Source organism: Scyliorhinus torazame, chromosome 25, assembly GCF_047496885.1.
Source record: "Scyliorhinus torazame isolate Kashiwa2021f chromosome 25, sScyTor2.1, whole genome shotgun sequence".
NCBI lineage: Eukaryota > Metazoa > Chordata > Chondrichthyes > Carcharhiniformes > Scyliorhinidae > Scyliorhinus > Scyliorhinus torazame.
The window spans coordinates 17,076,728-17,097,944 of NC_092731.1; the positions used below are offsets into that span (position 1 = coordinate 17,076,728).

The 21,217-nt window shown below is 53.4% G+C and overlaps 1 protein-coding gene across 2 annotated transcripts in view; it reads left to right on the forward strand.

Moving 5' to 3' along the window:
* The first annotated feature begins 5,390 nt into the window (after positions 1-5,390).
* The window catches only part of fbxo46 (F-box protein 46), a 34,840-nt gene continuing 19,013 nt past the window's right edge, over positions 5,391-21,217 (forward strand). Inside the window, exons 1-2 of one of the 2 annotated variants that reach the window (XM_072490103.1) lie at positions 5,391-5,629; positions 10,663-10,748. The gene's annotated coding sequence lies outside the window, so the exon portion shown is untranslated. Of the gene's footprint in view, positions 5,630-10,662; positions 10,749-13,591; positions 14,051-21,217 lie in introns of those variants that run through there. The other variant, XM_072490101.1, reaches the window with a different exon arrangement.

The window sequence follows — 21,217 nt, forward strand, 5'->3', positions numbered from 1 at the left end:
ACACCTATCCTCTACTCCAAAAAATTTGCTAAGCCGTGTTCCAGTCATATGCGCCCTGTGTAACACCTTAAATTGTATCAGGCTTAGCCTGGCACATGAGGACGATGAGTTTACCCTACTTAGGGCATCAGCCCACAGCCCCTCCTCAATCTCCTCCCCCAGCTCTTCTTCCCATTTCCCTCTCAGCTCGTCTACCATAATCTCCCCCTCGTCTCTCATCTCCCTATATATGTCTGACGCCTTACCGTCCCCCACCCATGTCTTTGAGATCACTCTGTCCTGCACCTCCTGCGTCGGGAGCTGCGGCAATTCCCTCACCTGTTGCCTCGTAAAAGCCCTCAGTTGCATATACCGGAATGCATTCCCTTGGGGCAACCCATATTTTTCGATCAACGCTCCCAGACTGCATGGGTTTTATTAATGACGACCTTTTATTTATGATAACTACTGTCGGATGCCCCCACAAGTCAAAACATCTCTATGTCTACCGTCTCAAGCCGTCTTTTGGTAAGACTTCCTGAGAAGACGAAAGGCCGGATATAAATGCGAGGTATTTAGGTCTGCAGAGGTCAGTTAAATGCCACCCACGGTAGATTGCACAGCATGGATTTTGGAGCTTGTCACCCATAAATGGGCGGCACGGTGGCACAGCGGTTATCACTGCTGCCTCACGGTGCTAAGGACCCGGGTTCGATTCTGGCCTTGGGTGACCGTTTGTGAGGAGGTTGCACATTCTCAGGGTGCTCCGGTTGCCTCCCACATTCCAAAGATGTGCAGGTTAGGTGGATTGTCCCTCAGAGTCCAGGGATGTGGGGGTATGATGACAGGGTGGGGGAGTGGGCCAACGTAGGGTGCTCTCTCAGAGGGTCGACGCAGACCCGACGGGCCGAATGGCCTCCTTCTGCACTGCAGGGATTCTATGGTACTGTTGAAATTACTCTTCGATGGGTCAACAAGGATTAGGCCTAGTCTTTAATGTCTCAATGGGGTGGGCACGGTGGCATAATGGGGTGCCTCACGGTGCCGAGGTCCCATGTTCGATCCCGGCTCTGGTTCACTGCATGTGTGGAGTTTGCACATTCTTCCCGTTGTTGCGTGGGTTTCGCCCCCACAACCCAAATATGTGCAGGCTAGGTGGACTGGCCACGCTAAATTGCCCTTAATGTAAAAAAAAAATGATTGGACATTCTAAATTTAAAATCAGAAGAGAAAATAAAATTAATAGCTCAATGGCAGTGGGTGGACTACAATTCCCAGAAGCCAATGGGAGATGAACTACGACCCCCAGAAGCTACCGCGGGTCACGCCCCGCCCACTGCTGGACGTCATGACGTTTTGTGTTTTGAACGTGGCCCGGAAGTGGGGGTTAAAGGCCCTGCATGGGGAGGAGCTGAGCTGGAGCTACAGGTAAACACCTCACCTGTTACACCTGGGCAGCAGGACAGGGAGAGAAACACATTTACAAACTCTGCTTTCTTTCAGAAGGAGCTGAGGGAATTATCCATTTAATTAAATTAGATTAAATTATAATTCAGGAGGAAATTGAAACTGTGACAAATCAGACTGCTAAGTCAGCAACAGAGGGGTGTAGCCTTGCTAACTACTGCCAGCAGACTCGGGCCTGATCACAGTCTGTGCCGAGTCTGCTAGTTGCTGCTTCGCCGAGATGATTGTCTGATGTGGCACCTCACGCCGCCGAGGACCCAGGTTCGATCCTGACTCCGACCCCGGGTCACTGTCTGTGTGGAGTTTGCACATTCTCCCCGTGTCTGCGTGGGTCTCACCCCCACAAACCCAAAAAGATGTACAGGGTAGGTGGATTGACCACACTAAATTGACCCTTCATTGGAAAAAAAAAAGAATTGGGTACTCTAAACCCTGCTGCCCTTCGAAGTGCTGCATGGGGATCTGAGAGACTCCCGGGACTCCCGTGCAAATAGCAACATACTTATGGGAGTCCCTGCGTGTGCTCACCCATCCCTGTAGTACTGAACAATCCTTGGATATCTCAGTAAGCTCCAGGGACTTGTTAAACAGCCCTCTAAGTACTGGCACTCTCCTGGGGATCCCCTATAAATATTGACACACTCCTCGAGACTCCATGTCAATATTCACACACTCCCAGGGACCCTCTGTAAATACTGATGCACTCCTGGGATCGGCTGTAAACAGTGACACACTCCCAGACACATCCTGTAAATGCTGCCACACTACCCGAGATCCCCTGTAAATGCTGACACACTCCCCGGGGACCCCCTGTAAATACTGACACACTCCCCGGGACCCCCTTTGAATACTGACACACTCCCCATGGACCCCCTTGAAAATACAGTCACACTCCCCGGAGACCCCCTGTAAATACCGACACACTGCCCAGGGACCCCTGTAAATACTGACACACTCCCCGGGCACTCCCTGTAAACACTGACATACTCCCCGGGGATCCCCTGTAAATACTGACACACTCCCCGGGGACCCCCTGTAAATACTGACACGCTCCCCGGGACCCCCTTTGAATACTGACACACTCCCCGGGGATCCCCTTGAAAATACAGTCACACTCCCCGGAGACCCCCTGTAAATACCGACACTGCCCAGGGACCCCTGTAAATACTGACACACTCCCCGGAGACCCCCTGTAAATACCGACACACTGCCCAGGGACCCCTGTAAATGCTGACACACTCCCCGGGGACCCCCTGTAAATACTGACACACTCCCCGGGCACTCCCTGTAAATACTGACACACTCCCCGGGGACTCCCTGTAAATACTGACACACTCACCGGGGACCCCCTGTAAATACTGACACACACCCCGAGGACTCCCTGTAAGTACTGACTCACTCCCTGGGGACCCCCTGTAAATGCTGACACACTCCCCGGGACCCCCTGTAAATACTGACACACTCCTCGGGGACCCCCTGTGAATACTGAGGCACACCCTGGGGACCCTCTGTAAATACTGACACACTCCCCGGGGACTCCCTGTAAATACTGACACACTCCCCGGGGACCCCCTGTGAATACTGAGGCACACCCTGGGGACCCTCTGTAAATACTGGGTGAAATTCTCCGCCTCGCGACGCTGCAAACACAAACCCCTCTTGGGCGTAGAATCAGACGTCCGGCCAAAATCGAAATCTGCACCCGGCGGCGATTCAGGCGCCACGCTCCGGTCCCTCACTGGTGCCGATAACGGGATTTGCGCCCCGTGCCGGGGGCGGCATGCAAAACCGGCATTTGCATGCATTTAAATGTGATTGGCCCTTTTGTCCCAGTTTTCTCCGGGCCTTCGCGATGCTCCGTCTTTCTCACGTGGCGCGGTTACCTACGGGCATTGACAAATGGGGACTGGGGTCCATGGCTGCAGAGGGGGAAAGAGAAGGTGAGCAAAGTTCGAAAAAATGTTTAAAACTTGCACTACATGCTGGGGGTGGCTGCCGGGGCTGGGAGGGGTGGGGGTGGCTGCCGGGGGTGGGCGGGGCGCGGGAAGAGTAGCCAAGAGAGCGACGTGGTGACAGCTCGGAGGATTCGGGGTGTGTCCCTGGCATTGGGGTGGCCGGGCTTAGGTCGCCGTTGCTGCAGGATTTGTTTTAAACGCACCCTTGGTGCCCGTTACAGGTCTCTGGCTGACTGCTCACTGTGTGTTCTGTAAATGTTCACAGAGCCTCTGATCATTTGAGGCCCACCCAGGCCGCCCCTGTGGAAAGCCTCAGACCCCAGCTGACCCATCACCGGGATGGGTGTGGCCAAGTTCAATCAGTGTCGACCAGGGTCTGCCACTCCTCACTGCACTCGTCAGAGGCGCAGCCCCACTGCAGAGGAAGCAGGGGAATAGCAGAGCTCACCCCAAACAAAGGACACAAGCACCGTGGCTGCTGGCACCGTCCTTGGCACACTGCCCCTCTCAGGGCAGAGGCCTCGCCAGTGACACTACCAGCTAGCGCCCACCCCTCAGGACCACCAGCAGTCCCCAAGCCCTGCCTGTCCACTGCGCCCCTGCCCCGGTCAGGTTGTCAAAACTTGTGTGTCACACCCAGGGCCCACATCACACGGCAGCTACACTCCCAGCAGACGCATAAGTCCCTTCCTCACCCCCCCTCTGTAGGACCTGCCCACTCACAAGCCCGAAGCATGGAGGCGATTGGTGGCACACAGTGTAGCCATCTGGGATGGCCACGTCCCGATTACAAAATGGACACTCACAAAGAATGCAGGGAAAATTGGACAATCCTAAGAAACAAGCAGGTGCAAGGTCTGTCTGTTGATTAGAACCTTAAGCTCTCAGACAGGACAGAAACTGCTAGAAACTGCTAAGCAATCTACATACTAATGAGCCATCTCCGGGGACAAAAGGGAAACATTTAGATACACAATGTTAAGGCAGACACCCCGGCGCCAGAAGAGGCTAAAACAAAGCAGACCAACGGTCACCGGGACACGCCCAGCGATCAGGGAACCACCCCTCTATTGGAGGAAGATCGATACAAATGGGAAAGGCCCAATTAATTGAGGCCAAGTTCAAGGCCCGCCCAAAAGCGCACAAAGCCCTTTTTAGTACAAAAGGTATTCCCCAAGAGAGAATCTTTCTTCTTTGGCTTTGGCTCTCAGCGAAGAGAGACCTGCCTAGCAGCTACAGCAGACCAAGTAAGTTCCAAGTCAACGCACGCTACGAGATAGACGCTCCTAGTTGCTACCCTGGAAACAGCTCAACCCAGCAGCCTCAGAACCGAGCAGCGGCCATTGTTCCTCTGACTGAGTGGGCACCCGAAGCTAAGTATAGGCTTTAGTAATAGTGATAGTTTAGTTTGTAGAGTTTATGCATGAGTAGATTTGACTGTGTGTAAATAAATGAGCATTGCTTTTGAACTTACTAACTGGTGTATCGAGCCATTGATCAGTATTCGGTTCTGAACCTTGTGGCGGTGTCGAAAGATACCTGGCGACTCTTGAGCAAACGTAATTAAACAGAGCCAAATTAAGAGACGACAGCCAAGATTAGCAACAACGGTGACCCTCTCCACCCCACAACCAGGTGCCACCCTGCTGGCGAGATAACACACGGCCCCCCCATTGAGGACACCCACAGTAGACGGCACTGGGGGAACCAGGACAGGGGTGGCAGAGCCTATCGCTAACACAGGTTGCAGCAGCCACCGGTACTCCTGGTGACAGGGACGGTGGTGAGGGCAGAGGCTCCCACATCACAGGCCCGGTGCCACTCACTGCTGGGACGGGTGTAGTGTGGAAGGTAACATATTGGGGGGAAAGACTGAGGGGTGCAGGTGGGTTTGGGGGGACATGTGGAGCTGGAGTGTAACTCAGGGTGACCATATGGCCTGTTGGATCTGGGTGGGCGAGGGAATACTCATCTTGCTAGCATGCCTTCACTTTCCCCCCTCTGCAGAGAATGGATTTCGGAGTACACCCAGCAGTACTCACTATTTACCTGGCCGCAGCTGCAATTGTGGACGCACGGAAGCTGGAGACATAGGGCCTGTTCCGTCCGGGAGGACCCTGCACAAGAGCAGCCTGCCCCAGGAGGACAGGGACCAGCCGGTGAGGCTCCAGTGCCGGCTGTCCAACAGGCCGAGGAGGAGATGTGAAGGAGACGCCGCCTGAGAGCAGGTATATACCGCAGGCACCTGCCCTTCAAGGAGATGCCAGACCGCCTGTGCCACCAAAGACTTTGGCTGACCAGGGACGCCCTGGTGCACCTGGCATAGTGGGGGTCTGGAGGGGGACACCAGCTCCCGGTGACCGGCAAGGTGACGGTCACCCTGAGCATTTATGCCTCTGGGCTTTTCCAGGGTCTAAGCAGGGCAGTCTGGGACCTCTCAGACATGAAATGAAATGAAAATCGCTTATTGTCACAAGTAGGCTTCAAATGAAGTTACTGTGAAAAGCCCCTAGTCGCCACATTCCGCCGCCTGTTCGGGGAGGCTGGTACGGGAATCGAACCGTGCTGCTGGCCTGCCTTGGTCTGCTTTCAAAGCCAGCGATTTAGCCCTGTGCTAAACAGCCCCTGTTTGTGCGAATGCCCCAGACATTCGCACACACGGGCATCCGCGCTGTGACGGATGCCCTATGCGCCCAGGCGTCAGATTATATAATCTTCAGACTGGACCAGGCACACCAGGATGCCCGGGCAGCAGGATTTGTTGCCATCCCAAGCATGCCCCAGGTCCTGGGTGATTGATGGCACACATGCCCCCTACGAGCACCAGCTGATCAGTCAGAAAGTCTTCCAACTCCCCAAATGTGCATTGGTGGGTGACCACCAGCTGCACGTCTGCACCCGATATGCAGGCAGCACAACACATGCATCCTGGCGCACACATCGATTCCCGGCACCTTCTAGGCGCTCCCTCGGGTGAGGGGTTGGCTCTTGGGTGATGAGTGTCACCCACTGAGGCCATGGCTAATGACGCCTGTCCGGAGACGCCAGGAGACCCGTTGTAACGACGCCCATGCGGTAAACAGGAACATCAATGAGCGATACACAGCCGTGCTCAGGATTCACTTCCGATGCCTGGAACGCTCCGCTGGGAAGCTCCAATGGAGCCCCAGGGGGGTCTCTCACACCGTGCTGGCCTGCTGCATCCTGCACAACATCGCGCAGCAGAGGGGGACATGCTGGGGGAGGAGGAAGAATGCCAGGCCTCATTTGACGTGGAGGGTGAGGAGGATGGCCAGGGAAAACTGGGCATGGAGCCTGGGCTGGCAGGGCAGGCTGCCCAACGTGTGCCCCAGGGCCACTACACACAGGACAACCTCATCACCTCCAGATTTGCCAACTAAGAGGCCTGGCCTCGGGCAGTTCCGTTGCCCTGTCCCATCTTTCCATACTCCCCATAGCCCCACCCCCTTTCAAGTGGTGCCCCCTCCCCATAGCCGCTCTCACCTTCCCCGTCTCTCCTTCCTTCACTCCATCCCATCACCCCCACCGGGGGTCCGACCAGAATCACCACAGGGCGTTGGCCCTGGGTTGGCAGTAACAGCCGGTCTTGTCCACGGGATGGAGGATGAAGGCGACTCGCTCTGGGGTGAGCTCTGGTGCTCCTCATCGTTTGACAAAGTCTGACTCCTACCTTCAGGATCGCATTCCACTGTCCGCCCAGACGTCCCCTGCACGTGCGCTGGCCAATCTGTCTCAGGGGCCCAAATATTCTTTGAGGTGGTGGGGGCCGGGGCGGGGGCGGTTATGGAGATGGTGAGTGGTGATGGGTCACTCACTGGGTAAGCTGTCCGACAGGGCGGCCTCGCCCTTCTAGCCCCGTTCCCTGCCGCCTCTCACGCACTCCCCAGAGACCCACCCCCGATAAATACTGACACATTCCCCTGGGGGGTGTCCTGTAAATACTGACACACTCCCCGGGGACCACCTGTAAATACCGACACACTCCCCGGGGGCCCCTGTAAATACTGACACTCCCCGGGGACCCCCTGAAAATACTGACACACTCCCCGGGACCCCCCTGTAAATACTGACACACTCCCCGGGGACCCCCTGTAAATACCGACACACTCCCCCGGGAACCCCCTGTAAATACTGACACTCCCCCGGGAACCCCCTGTAAATACTGACACACTCCCCGGGGACCCCCTGTAAATACTGACACACTCCCCTGGCACACCCTGTAAATACTGACATACTCCCCGGGGGCCCCTGTAAATACCGACACACTCCCCGGGGGCCCCTGTAAATACTGACACTCCCCGGGGACCCCCTGAAAATACTGACACACTCCCCGGGACCCCCCTGTAAATACTGACACACTCCCCGGGGACCCCCTGTAAATACCGACACACTCCCCCGGGAACCCCCTGTAAATACTGACACTCCCCCCAGGGACCCCCTGTAAATACTGACACACTCCCCCCCGGGGACCCCCTGTAAATACCGACACACTCCCCGGGGACCCCCTGAAAATACTGACACACTCCCCTGGCACCCCCTGTAAATACTGACACACTCCCCGGGGGCCCCTGTAAATACCGACACACTCCCCGGGGGCCCCTGTAAATACTGACACTCCCCGGGGACCCCCTGAAAATACTGACACACTCCCCGGGGACCCCCTGTAAATACTGACACACTCCCCTGGCACACCCTGTAAATACTGACACACTCCCCGGGGGCCCCCTGTAAATACTGACACACTCCCCGGGGACCCCCTGTAAATACAGACACACTCCCCGGGGACACCCTGTAAATACTGACACACTCCCCGGGGGCCCCTGTAAATACCGACACACTCCCCGGGGGCCCCTGTAAATACTGACACTCCCCGGGGACCCCCTGAAAATACTGACACACTCCCCGGGACCCCCCTGTAAATACTGACACACTCCCCGGGGACCCCCTGTAAATACCGACACACTCCCCCGGGGACCCTCTGTAAATACTGACACTCCCCCCAGGGACCCCCTGTAAATACTGACACACTCCCCCCCGGGGACCCCCTGTAAATACCGACACACTCCCCCGGGGACCCCCTGTAAATACTGACACACTCCCCGGGGACCCCCTGTAAATACCGACACACTCCCCGGGGGCCCCTGTAAATACTGACACTCCCCGGGGACCCCCTGAAAATACTGACACACTCCCCGGGACCCCCCTGTAAATACTGACACACTCCCCGGGGACCCCCTGTAAATACCGACACACTCCCCCGGGGACCCCCTGTAAATACTGACACTCCCCCCAGGGACCCCCTGTAAATACTGACACACTCCCCCCCGGGGACCCCCTGTAAATACCGACACACTCCCCCGGGGACCCCCTGTAAATACTGACACACTCCCCGGGGACCCCCTGTAAATACCGACACACTCCCCGGGGGCCCCTGTAAATACCGACACACTCCCCGGGGGCCCCTGTAAATACTGACACTCCCCGGGGACCCCCTGAAAATACTGACACACTCCCCTGGCACCCCCTGTAAATACTGACACACTCCCCGGGGACCCTCTGTAAATACTGACACACTCCCCGGGGACCCTCTGTAAATACTGACACACTCCCCGGGGACTCCCTGTAAATACTGACACACTCCCCGGGGGCCCCTGTAAATACCGACACACTCCCCGGGGGCCCCTGTAAATACTGACACTCCCCGGGGACCCCCTGAAAATACTGACACACTCCCCGGGGACCCCCTGTAAATACTGACACACTCCCCGGGGACCCCCTGTAAATACTGACACACTCCCCGGGGTCCCCTGTAAATACCGACACACTCCCCGGGGACCCCTGTAAATACTGACACACTCCCCGGGGGACCCCTGTAAATACTGACACACTCCCCGGGGACCCCTTGTAAATACTGACACACTCCCCGGGGACTCCCTGTAAATACCGACACACTCCCCGGGGACCCCCTGTAAATACCGACACACTCCCCGGGGACCCCCTGTAAATACTGACACACTCCCCGGGACCCCCCTGTAAATACTGACACACTCCCCGGGGGCCCCTGTAAATACCGACACACTCCCCGGGGGCCCCTGTAAATACTGACACTCCCCTGGCACACCCTGTAAATACTGACACACTCCCCGGGGGCCCCCTGTAAATACTGACACACTCCCCTGGCACCCCCTGTAAATACTGACACACTCCCCGGGGGCCCCTGTAAATACTGACACACTCCCCGGGGACCCCCTGTAAATACTGACACACTCCCCTGGCACACCCTGTAAATACTGACACACTCCCCGGGGACCCCCTGTAAATACCGACACACTCCCCGGGGACCCCCTGTAAATACTGACACACTCCCCTGGCACACCCTGTAAATACTGACACACTCCCCGGGGGCCCCTGTAAATACCGACACACTCCCCGGGGGCCCCTGTAAATACTGACACTCCCCGGGGACCCCCTGAAAATACTGACACACTCCCCGGGACCCCCCTGTAAATACTGACACACTCCCCGGGGACCCCCTGTAAATACCGACACACTCCCCCGGGGACCCCCTGTAAATACTGACACTCCCCCCAGGGACCCCCTGTAAATACTGACACACTCCCCCCCGGGGACCCCCTGTAAATACCGACACACTCCCCCGGGGACCCCCTGTAAATACTGACACACTCCCCGGGGACCCCCTGTAAATACCGACACACTCCCCGGGGGCCCCTGTAAATACCGACACACTCCCCGGGGGCCCCTGTAAATACTGACACTCCCCGGGGACCCCCTGAAAATACTGACACTCCCCTGGCACCCCCTGTAAATACTGACACACTCCCCGGGGGCCCCTGTAAATACCGACACACTCCCCGGGGGCCCCTGTAAATACTGACACTCCCCGGGGACCCCCTGAAAATACTGACACACTCCCCGGGACCCCCCTGTAAATACTGACACACTCCCCGGGGACTCCCTGTAAATACTGACACACTCCCCGGGACCCCCCTGTAAATACTGACACACTCCCTGGGACCCTCTGTAAATACTGACATGGTCTTGGGAGTTGGATATTCTGAATTCTCCCTCCGTGTACCTGAACAGGCGCCGGAGTGTGGCAACTAGGGTTTTTTCACAGTAACTTCATTGCAGTGTTAATGTAAGCCTACTTGTTACAATAAAGATTATTATATTAAAAGTCCTTCAGTTAGATCACTCCTCATTCTTCTGATCTCCACAGAATGTGGACCTTATTTTGTCAACCTCTGACCCTCGGACATTCCCCCTCAACCCAATTTAGTGAATCTTCGCTGTACCTTCACCATGGTAAGTAAATACTTATGAAATAAAATAACAGGCTAGAATCTAATCAAGGGGATCAGTGTGGTTTATATATAGAATAACAGATACCCGGGAGTGGGTTACAGACTGGAATCTAATCGAGGGGTTCGGGGTGGTTTATTTATAGAATAACAGATACCTGGGAATGAGTTACAGACTGGAATCTAATCGAGGGGTTTGGAGTGGTTTATATATAGAATAACAGATACCCAGGAGTGAGTTACAGACTGGAATCTAATCGAGGGGTTCGGGGTGGTTTATATTTAGAATAACGGATACCTGGGAGTGAGTTACAGACTGGAACCTAATCGAGGGGTTCGGGATGGTTTATATATAGAATAACAGATACCCGGGATTGAGTTACAGACTGGAATCTAATCGAGGGGTTCAGGGTGGTTTATTTTGGAATAACAGATACCCAGGAGTGAGTTACAGACTGGAATCTAATCGAGGGGTTCGGGGTGGTTTATTTTGGAATAACAGATACCCAGGAGTGAGTTACGGACTGGAATCTAATCGAGGGGTTCAGGGTGGTTTATTTTGGAATAACAGATACCCAGGAGTGAGTTACAGACTGGAATCTAATCGAGGGGTTCGGGGTGGTTTATATATAGAATAACAGATACCCGGGAGAGAGTTACAGACTGGAATCTAATCGAGGGGTTCAGGGTGGTTTATATATAGAATAACAGATACCTGGGAGTGAGTTATAGACTGGAATCTAATCGAGGGGTTCGGGATGGTTTATATATAGAATAACAGATACCTGGGAGTGAGCTACAGACTGGAATCTAATCGAGGGGTTCGGGATGGTTTATATACAGAATAACAGATACCTGGGAGTGAGTTACAGACTGGAATCTAATCGAGGGGTTCGGGGTGGTTTATATATAGAATAACAGATACCTGGGAGTGAGTTACAGACTGGAATCTAATCGAGGGGTTTGGAGTGGTTTATATATAGAATAACAGATACCCGCGAGTGAGTTACAGAGTGGAATCTAATCGAGGGGTTCGGGGTGGTTTATATTTAGAATAACGGATACCTGGGAGTGAGTTACAGACTGGAACCTAATCGAGGGGTTCGGGATGGTTTATATATAAAATAACGGATACCCGGGAGTGAGTTACAGACTGGAATCTAATCGAGGGGTTCAGGGTGGTTTATTTTGGAATAACAGATACCCAGGAGTGAGTTACGGACTGGAATCTAATCGAGGGGTTCAGGGTGGTTTATTTTGGAATAACAGATACCCAGGAGTGAGTTACAGACTGGAATCTAATTGAGGGGTTCGGGGTGGTTTATATATAGAATAACAGATACCCGGGAGAGAGTTACAGACTGGAATCTAATCGAGGGGTTCAGGGTGGTTTATATATAGAATGACAGATACCCGGGAGAGAGTTACAGACTGGAATCTAATCGAGGGGTTCGGGGTGGTTTATATATAGAATAACAGATACCCGGGAGAGAGTTACAGACTGGAATCTAATCGAGGGGTTCAGGGTGGTTTATATACAGAATAACAGATACCCAGGAGTGAGTTACGGACTGGAATCTAATCGAGGGATTCGGGTGGTTTATATACAGAATAACAGATACCCGGGAGTGAGTTACAGACTGGAATCTAATCAAGGGGTTCGGGGTGGTTTATATACAGAATAACAGATACCCGGGAGTGAGTTACAGACTGGAATATAATTACAGTGTTTATTACTGTGTTAATTACAGAGAATAACACTTGAATCCAATGAGGGAGAGGGATTGATTTTACTAAAAGAAACTGATAGATAAGAAAACCTTTCCAGCTCCCCAGAGGATAGGGTGTGGGTGGGTGGAAGTTAGTGATGATCCCAGTGTCTTTCCAATGGCCCTTGGTTGGAAAGTGTGCGTGCCGCGGCACTTTGGGCATTGGTTTGAACTGTGATGCCCCCCGTAGTGGAATAGCATGCCGACGCACACACCGTCTGAGCCCAGAGGCAAAGGGGTGCAGAGCCGCGGAGCAGTTTGAACTCCGGAGCCATGAGAGAGAGAGAGATGCCGTACAGATTTTGGAACACAAAAAACCCCCAGCTTGTTCTTCAGTTTTCTTTCTTTTAATAAATTCAGAGTACCCAATTCATTCATTTTTTTCCAATTAAGGGGCAATTTAGCGTGGCCAGTCCACCTACCCCAGCACATTTTTGGGTTGTGGGGGCGAGGCTCACGGGGAGAATGTGCAAACTCCACACGGACAGTGACCCAGGGCAGGGATTGAACCTGGGACCTTGGCGCCGTGAGGCAGCAGGGCTAACCCAATGCGCCACCGTGCTGCCCGTTCTTCGGTTTTCTGTTGGACGCGCTGTTCGTGCCCAGATACAGATGGCAAATCAGCAGCTCCCTCACAATCCTCCAACTGTTAACGTACACGATCCGGAGCTGACCTTGCTATCAATACCTTGTATCCAGTATTCAAGAACACCAGAAACTTGCCTTCGTGTGGTCCCTTTCACAACCTTGGAACGTTCCAAACTGCCTTCACACCCAGTGAAGTACTCTAGAAGCCCAGTCACTGTCACAACGCAGGGGACGCCTGGAGCTAACTTGTGCACAGCAAGCTCCCGCACGCCAGCCCAACGGCCTCCCTTCTGTGCGGTAACCAGCCTGCGAGGGACAGAACCAGCCTCACAGGGCCGAAGGGCCTCCTGCTCTTCCTGTATTGCTTGCATTATGTGAGCACAGCCTCCCCTGTGTAGGGGAGAGGTGGTTAACAGGCAAGAATGGGTTAATGTCTCAAAGCGAGTGTCCCTCACTCCACACTCTGTAGCTATGTTGAGCTTTTTATTCTCCCTAACAAGCCCTGGCAGATCAGAGTAACTCTGCCGTCCATATATAGGCATGCCGTGAATTCTGCCTCATGATAGGCTCTTGGCGTCTCGTAAGTGCCTGTCAACAAATGGCCTACCTCCCCTTTAGCTTTTGCAGATATTGTTAAACCAGGAAGGGTACTACAGTATTCCGGCTTTCCAAATGCAGAGCCTCCCTGGCCACTTTCACCTTGAACGGGGGGCGAAGGGGGAAGGATTTATAGTCGGAAAGATGTTACGGGAAGCAGTTTGCCGCAGAATCTGAATCATTTCGATCTCCCTCCTTCCCCTGCTAATCTGTGTGTGTGTGCGCGCACATATGTGTGTGTTTAAGACCTTCCCACTTGTGGCCTGCAGCAGATGGCAAAGCAGGGGCCTAGATTAACAGCAACCCTGGACAGGAGTCACCGCACTCTGCTACCTACTTCTGTGTGATGAAGGTAAGAAGGGGAGTACCGGGGAGGGGTTAGAAAGAACTCGCAAGTTAAAATCAGGAAGGGGACAGCTTTCGGTGCGTCCCAAATTTATGATTCTGTTGCCACTAGTAGCTCGGCCCCCAAGCTGTTTGTTGTGGGATGCTTAACTCCCAGTCCCTTTCCAGAACTGGCTTGCATCTCCCTTTATATTTCTGTGTGTAGCGTGCCCCCCCCCCCACTTCCCTGCATCACCTCACACCAACCCCACCCCCCACCCCCCTCCTGCCTCCCCTCCCCCATCGCCACCTTGAAAAAGAAAATGTCACTTGTTTTAAACATGTCTCGTTCCTCGGCTGTGCGCAATATTTCTGACCTATCTCTTCTGGGCTCCCCCCCCCCCCCCGCCCGGTCAAACCCCAGTGTTGGCATCTCTCCCTCTGGTCCTGGCCTCAAGTGAGTGGGGTCTACTGCCAGTCTTCTCGACGTGCACCTGACTCCAAAATGGCACAGACACTGCAGCCGGACTTTCTTGAGGGTCGGAGGGGTTTTACGCCTCGACGGCCCGCCACGGGGGAAAAAACTACCCCGAACCAAGCTCCAAGTCACTTCTAATTGGAAAATAAAACCTCTTGAGCGCACAGATTGTAATTCTTTGACGCAATGTGCTCCTATTTATAATCATCTTTATTATTGTCACAAGTAGGCTTACATTAACGCTGCAATGAAGTTACTGTGAAAAGCCCCTCGTCGCCACAGTGCGGCGCCTGTTCGGGTACACTGAGGGAGAATTCAGAATGTCCAATTCACCCAACAAGCACGTCTTTCGGGATTTGTGGGAGGAAACCGGAGCACCCAGTGGAAACCCACGCAGACACGGGGAGAACGTGCGGACTCCACACAGACAGTGACCCAAGCCGGGAATCGAACCTGGGACCCTGGCACTGTGAAGCAACAGTGCTAACCACTGTGCTACCGTGCCGTCCCCTCACCGTTGCTTTCCCCCTCTACTTGTGCCGAGGGGGGGCGGGGGAATAAATAAAAGGCTTCTTCCCATTGGAGCTGAAGGGGCAAGTCTAGGGAGGGAAGGCGATGATTAATTGATGCTCAGTTTGGAAGTCTCAGGGTGGCGAGGGGGCGGGCACTGGGAGAGATGTCACCATCTCGCTAACGTCCTGGGAAGGCAAAGCTGGATGCAGTTTGGGCGGTGGGGGTGGGGGCGCGGAGAGAGAGAGAGGCTAAATAACACAGAGAACTACACTAATCGATCTACCCAGAGAGACTGTGTCGGAGGTGATGACTGTGCTCGAGGCTGAGATTTCAAGATGGCCCCTTCGTCCTGGGTTGAGCGAGGGATTGTTAAGGTGGGGGAGGGGGCGGGCGTTGTGGAGTCTGAAGTGGGGAAATGACCTTTGCATTTAACCCTTGCAGAAGACACCCCCGGCGTACTTCAAATACTGACCCCCCTGAGGCTCCACTGGGCTGACCCCCCCCCCCCACTCTGGAGAAGTGGCAGTTTGCAGCAGGAGATAAACAGGGGTCTGGTAATCTTTCCCCCCCCCTCCCCCGCCCAAACCCCCGATGGTCCATTGTGGTAACAAGCCCAATCCAAACCCAGGTCACAACCCCTCCCGGCAAGGATTGCAGCTTCTAAATCGAAAAGAAGAAATGTTTGCATTTATATAGCGCCCTACATCACTGACAAATACCTCGGAGCGCTTTCCAGCCATTGAGGTCCCTTTCGAAATGTCGCCGCTGTTGTAATGCGGGGATTACGGCCAATCTACACACAGCAAGATCCCACAAACGGCAATGTGGTGATGACCAGACGAACCTTTGTTTTGCGATGGTGATTGAGGGATAAGGATTGGGCAGGACGGAGAGGGGGGAGATCTTGCCCCATCCTCCTTCAAAATGGCGCCATGGGATCTTCAACCGCCTGAGCGGGCAGACAGGGCATCGGTCTAACATCTCATCCAAGATGTATTTCATCCGAAAGACAGCACCTATGACGGCGTAGTTGCCCCAGCCCTGTCTCCTGTTGGGGTACAGTTCCCCAGGCCCTGTCTCCTGTTGGGGTACAGTTCCCCAGGCCCTGTCTCCTGTTGGGGTACAGTTCCCCCGGCCCTGGCTCCTGTTGGGGTACAGATCCCCCGGCCCTGTCTCCTGTTGGGGTACAGATCCCCCGGCCCTGTCTCCTGTTGGGGTACAGATCCCCTGGCCCTGTCTCCTGTTGGGGTACAGATCCCCGGCCCTGTCTCCTGTTGGGGTACAGATCCCCCGGCCCTGTCTCCTGTTGGGGGACAGTTTCCGAGGCCCTGTCTCCTGTCGGGGTACAGTTTCCCCAGGCCCCGTCTCCTGTCGGGGTACAGTTTCCCCAGGCCCCGTCTCCTGTCGGGGTACAGTTTCCCCAGGCCCTGTCTCCTGTTGAGGTACAGTTTCCGAGGCCCTGTCTCCTGTCGGGGTACAGTTTCCCCAGGCCCTGTCTCCTGTTGGGGTACAGTTTCCCCAGGCCCCATCTCCTGTTGGGGGACAGTTTCCGAGGCCCTGTCTCCTGTCGGGGTACAGTTTCCCCAGGCCCTGTCTCCTGTTGAGGTACAGTTTCCGAGGCCCTGTCTCCTGTCGGGGTACAGTTTCCCAGGCCCTGTCTCCTGTTGGGGTACAGTTTCCCCAGGCCCCATCTCCTGTTGGGGTGCAGATCCCCGGCCCTGTCTCCTGTTGGGGTGCAGATCCCCCGGCCCTGTCTCCTGTCGGGGTGAAGTTCTTCAGGCATCGCTTGCGCACCACCAACTCCGGCCATTCTTCACACCAGCGCAAACAGCAGTCAGAGGGGAGGAGGATAAAGCCTAGATTCAACCTCACGATTCCATGCACTGAGCTCACAGTCTTCGAGCTGAAATCAAAGGGGCAGGATCAGACTGAGCGCAGACACGTATACTCCTTACCCCCATCCCACAGACAGCGAGAGGAAAATCAGGGTGAGGGAGATGCACGAGCCACCCCTCCCCTCCCTCACACCAATCGAACAGGAGCCAGAAAATAAGTTACCACTTCCAATCCCAAACCCACGTCCTATCAGCCAGAGATGGGTAAAGCAGGTTTTCTATTCCCACACCAACATTTCCTTGGCTTTAAGGGGAAATGTTTCCTTCATTGAACCCCTCTGCATTCTCTACAGTTTGATTGACATCCCATTCGTTTCCTCCACCACCGACGCACAGTAGCAGCCGTATGTACCGTCGACAAGTTTCACTGACAAGACTCCCCAGTCTACAATTGTGATCAAGAACCCCAATTTCTGTTCCCCTCCCTGGGACACCACGACATCTGCACCCCCCCCTATCCGCAGCCCAGCCATGGCCAGCTAGCTCAGGACAGACAGGGATCTGGACTGGTTGTTTCCAGCTCTGTATGACTCAGCTACCCATTAGATGATGGACGTCACGGCAGCACAGTGGTTAGCACTGTCACCTCACAGTGCCAGGGACTCGGGTTCGATTCCGATCTTGGGTAACTGTGGAGTTTGCCCCTTCTCCCTGTGTCTGCGTGGGTTTAATAATAATAATCCTTAATAGTGTCACAAGTAGGCTCACATTAACACTGCAATGAAGTTACTGTGAAAAGCCTCTCGTCGCCACATTCCGGCGCCTGTTCGGGTACACAGAGGGAGAATTCAGAATGTCCAATTCACCCAACAAGCGCGTCTTTCGGGACTTGTGGGAGGAAACCGGAGCGCCCGGAGGAAACCCACGCAGACACGGGGAGAACGTGCAGACTCCGCGCAGACAGTGATGCTCCGCGAATTGAACCCGGGACCCCGGCGCTGTGAAGCAACAGTGCTAACCACTGTGCTAACGTGTCGCCCACGACCTTCCAGAGGATTCCGTGTGTCCTCCGGTTTCCTCGCAGTTCAAAGGTGTGTAGGTTAGGTTAGGTGGATTGACCATGCTAAATTTTTCCCTTAGTGTCCAAAAGGTTATGCAGATAGGGAGGGGGCACGGACCTGGGTAAGGTGCTTTTTTGGAGCGGTGGTGCAGACTCGATGGGCCGAATGGTCTTTGCACGGTGGTGATTCTATGATTCTATTCAATAAATGCTGCAGGACCAATCGGGAATCCAAATAAATAAGTGTCTGCTCCTAAACTGGAATCTAAATTATTTTAGTCTTCTTATCCCACACCTAATTGTTTCCCTCCTTTTCTAAGGGGGGTGTTTTTTTATTGGGGTACAGTGGTGATGTTGCTGGATTAGTAATTCAGAGACCCCAGGCTAATTCGCTGGAGACATACGTTCAAACCCATAATGCTGGTGGAATTTAATTCAATTAATTTAAATTTTAAAAATTTAGCGTGCCTAATTCATTTTTTCCAATTAAGGGGCAATTTAGCGTGGCCAATCCACCTACCCTGCACATCTTCGGGTTGTGGGAGCGAAACCCACGCAGACACGGGGAGAATGTGCAAACTCCACACGGACAGTGACCCAGAGCCGGGATCGAACCTGGGACCTCGGCGCCGTGAGGCAGCAGTGCTAACCACTGCGCAACCGTGCCGCCCTAAATTCAATCAATTAACACTAGACTCAGTAATCACCAATTGGCCGTTAAAAACCCGTCTGGTTCACTAATGCCCCTTTAGGGAAGGAAATCTGCCATCCTTACCCGGTCTGGCCTACACGTGACTCCAGACCCCACAGCAATGTGGTTGACTCTTAGCTGCTGACCCAGCACTCAGCTCAAATGGACTCGGTTTTTTGAAGGACAGGGGACTTCTGCCCCAGTGCCCTGGCCTTGGATTGGGGTTGGGGGGCCGGGAGCAGGACTGGAAAATGGAAAAATCCCGCCCGATATAAATATAAGTCCTTCTTTTCCTGCCTGTTCATATGTGTGAATCGGTTTGAGGTTGAGGGAGAGGTGGGTACCCAGCACTGGTAGAATCAAACCCCAGCCAAGGGTCCATGCTTACAGGAAAGGGAGGGAGAACAAGGTAGGCCAAAAATGCCCTGGGTCTTGTTAACCCCTTGTGACCCTCGCGTGCATCCAGGATTCTCCACTGATTGCACGTACATAGAAACAATCACAGAAAATAGAAGCAGGAGGAGGCCATTCGGCCCTTCCAGCCTGCTCCGCCATACATTACGATCATGGCTGATCATCACATTCAATACCCTGATCCTGCCTCCCCCCCCCCATATCCCTTTATCCCTTTAGCCCCAAGAGCTAGATCCAATTCCTTCTTGAAATTAATGTTTTGGGGCAGCACGGTGGCGCAGTGGGTTAGCACAGCAGTCTCACGGCGCCGAGGTCCCGGGTTCGATCCCGGCTCTGGGTCACTGTCGGTGTGGGGTTTGCACATTCTCCCCGTGTTTGCGTGAGTTTCGCCCCCACAACCCAAAGATGTGCAGGTTAGGTGGATTGGCCACGCTAAATTGCCGCTTAATTGGAAAAAAGCAATAGGGTACTCTAAATTTATATTTAAAAAAAGAAATGTTTTGGCCTCAACTACTTTCTGTGGGAGTGAATTCCACAGATTCACCGCTCTCTGGGTGAAGAAATTTCTCCTCACCTCAGTCCTAAAAGGTTTACCCCTTATCCTCAAACTATGACCTCTGGTTCTGGACTCCCCCACCATCGGGAACATTCTTTCTGAATCTACCCTGTCTAATCCTGTTGGAATTTTATAAATTTCAGCAAGTTCCCCTCTCAATCTTCTGAACTCTAATCAATATAATCTGAACCAATTTAGCCTCTCCTCATATGACAGTCCCTCCATCCCAGGAATGGGGATAGGGTGGAGGTGTGGGCTTAGGTAGGGATGCTCTTTCCAAGAGCCGGTACAGACTCGATGGGCCGAATGGCCTCCTTCTGCCCTGTAAATTCTATGAAAATACCCTCTCCTTAACCTGGGGCTCCTCCAAAATTCTGCGACCCGTCTTCTGACTCACACCAAGTCCCATTCACCCATCACCCGGTGGCCAGAGACCAACAGGAGGTCCAGGTAGAAGAGAGTAGGGATAAATGGGGAATTTCTAAATTGGCGGGCTGTGACTCGTGGAGTGTGGCAGGGATCAGTGCTGACGCATCAACTGTTTACTATTTATATGAATGACTTAGATGAATAGGCAGAGAGTAACGTACCTACGTTCGCTGATGATACAAAGCTAGGTCGGAATGCAAGCTGTGGGGAGGACACAGAGAGGCTGCACAAAGATGTAGGCAGATTAAGTGAGTGGACAGCAACACAGCAGACGGAATCTAATGCTGGTGGGTGTGAGGTTATTCACTTTGGTCGTAAGAACAGAAAAGCAGAATATTTTTTTTTTTAAATTTAGATGCACAATTCTCTTTTTTTCCAATTAAGGGGCAATTTAGCGTAGTTCGATCCTGGCCCCGGTCACTGTCCGTGTGGAGTTTGCACATTCTCCCTGTGCCTGCGCGTGTCTCAGCCCCGCAACCCAAAAAAATGTGCAGGGTTAGATGAATTGGGCCTATTCCAGTGCTTCAGGTGACCCTTAAAGACTCTGGTCTGAACAATAACAGGGCGTTCTCTTGGGTTCCTGGCCAACATGCCTCCCTCAATCAATGCCAACAAGAACGGAGTGAGTGGTCATTTACATCCATGCAATAAGCAAAATTACCCAATTTTCCCCACCATAATAACAGTGGTTGTACTTCAAAGAGAAAAGCAATTCACTGTGTGCGCAGACCGGTGACATGCACGTTCTTCATTGCACTGTCCAGTGCAGTTAACCTCTGGAAACAGATATATCACAAAGGGCCATGGGGCTCACGATTAGATACATAGGCCAGCACTCAGTCCAATGTACATTATAAACACAGGCTCAAGCACAGTATACACTATATAAGCACAGATCCATACCCAATCTGATCTACATTGTATAAACCACTGGCCCATTCTCAATCTGATCTACAGTGTATATACACAGGCCCAATTCTCAATTCAATCTACACTGTATAAACACAGGTCCATTCCCAATCCGATGTGCACTGTACAAACACAGGCCCATGCTTAATCCAATTACAGTATATAAACGCAGACCCATTCTCAATCCGATCTACACTGTATAAACGCAGGCCCATTCTCAATCTGATCTACGCTGTATAAACACAGACCCACACTCGATCCAATCTTTACTGTCTAAATGCAAGTGTATTCTCAATTCGATGTACACTAT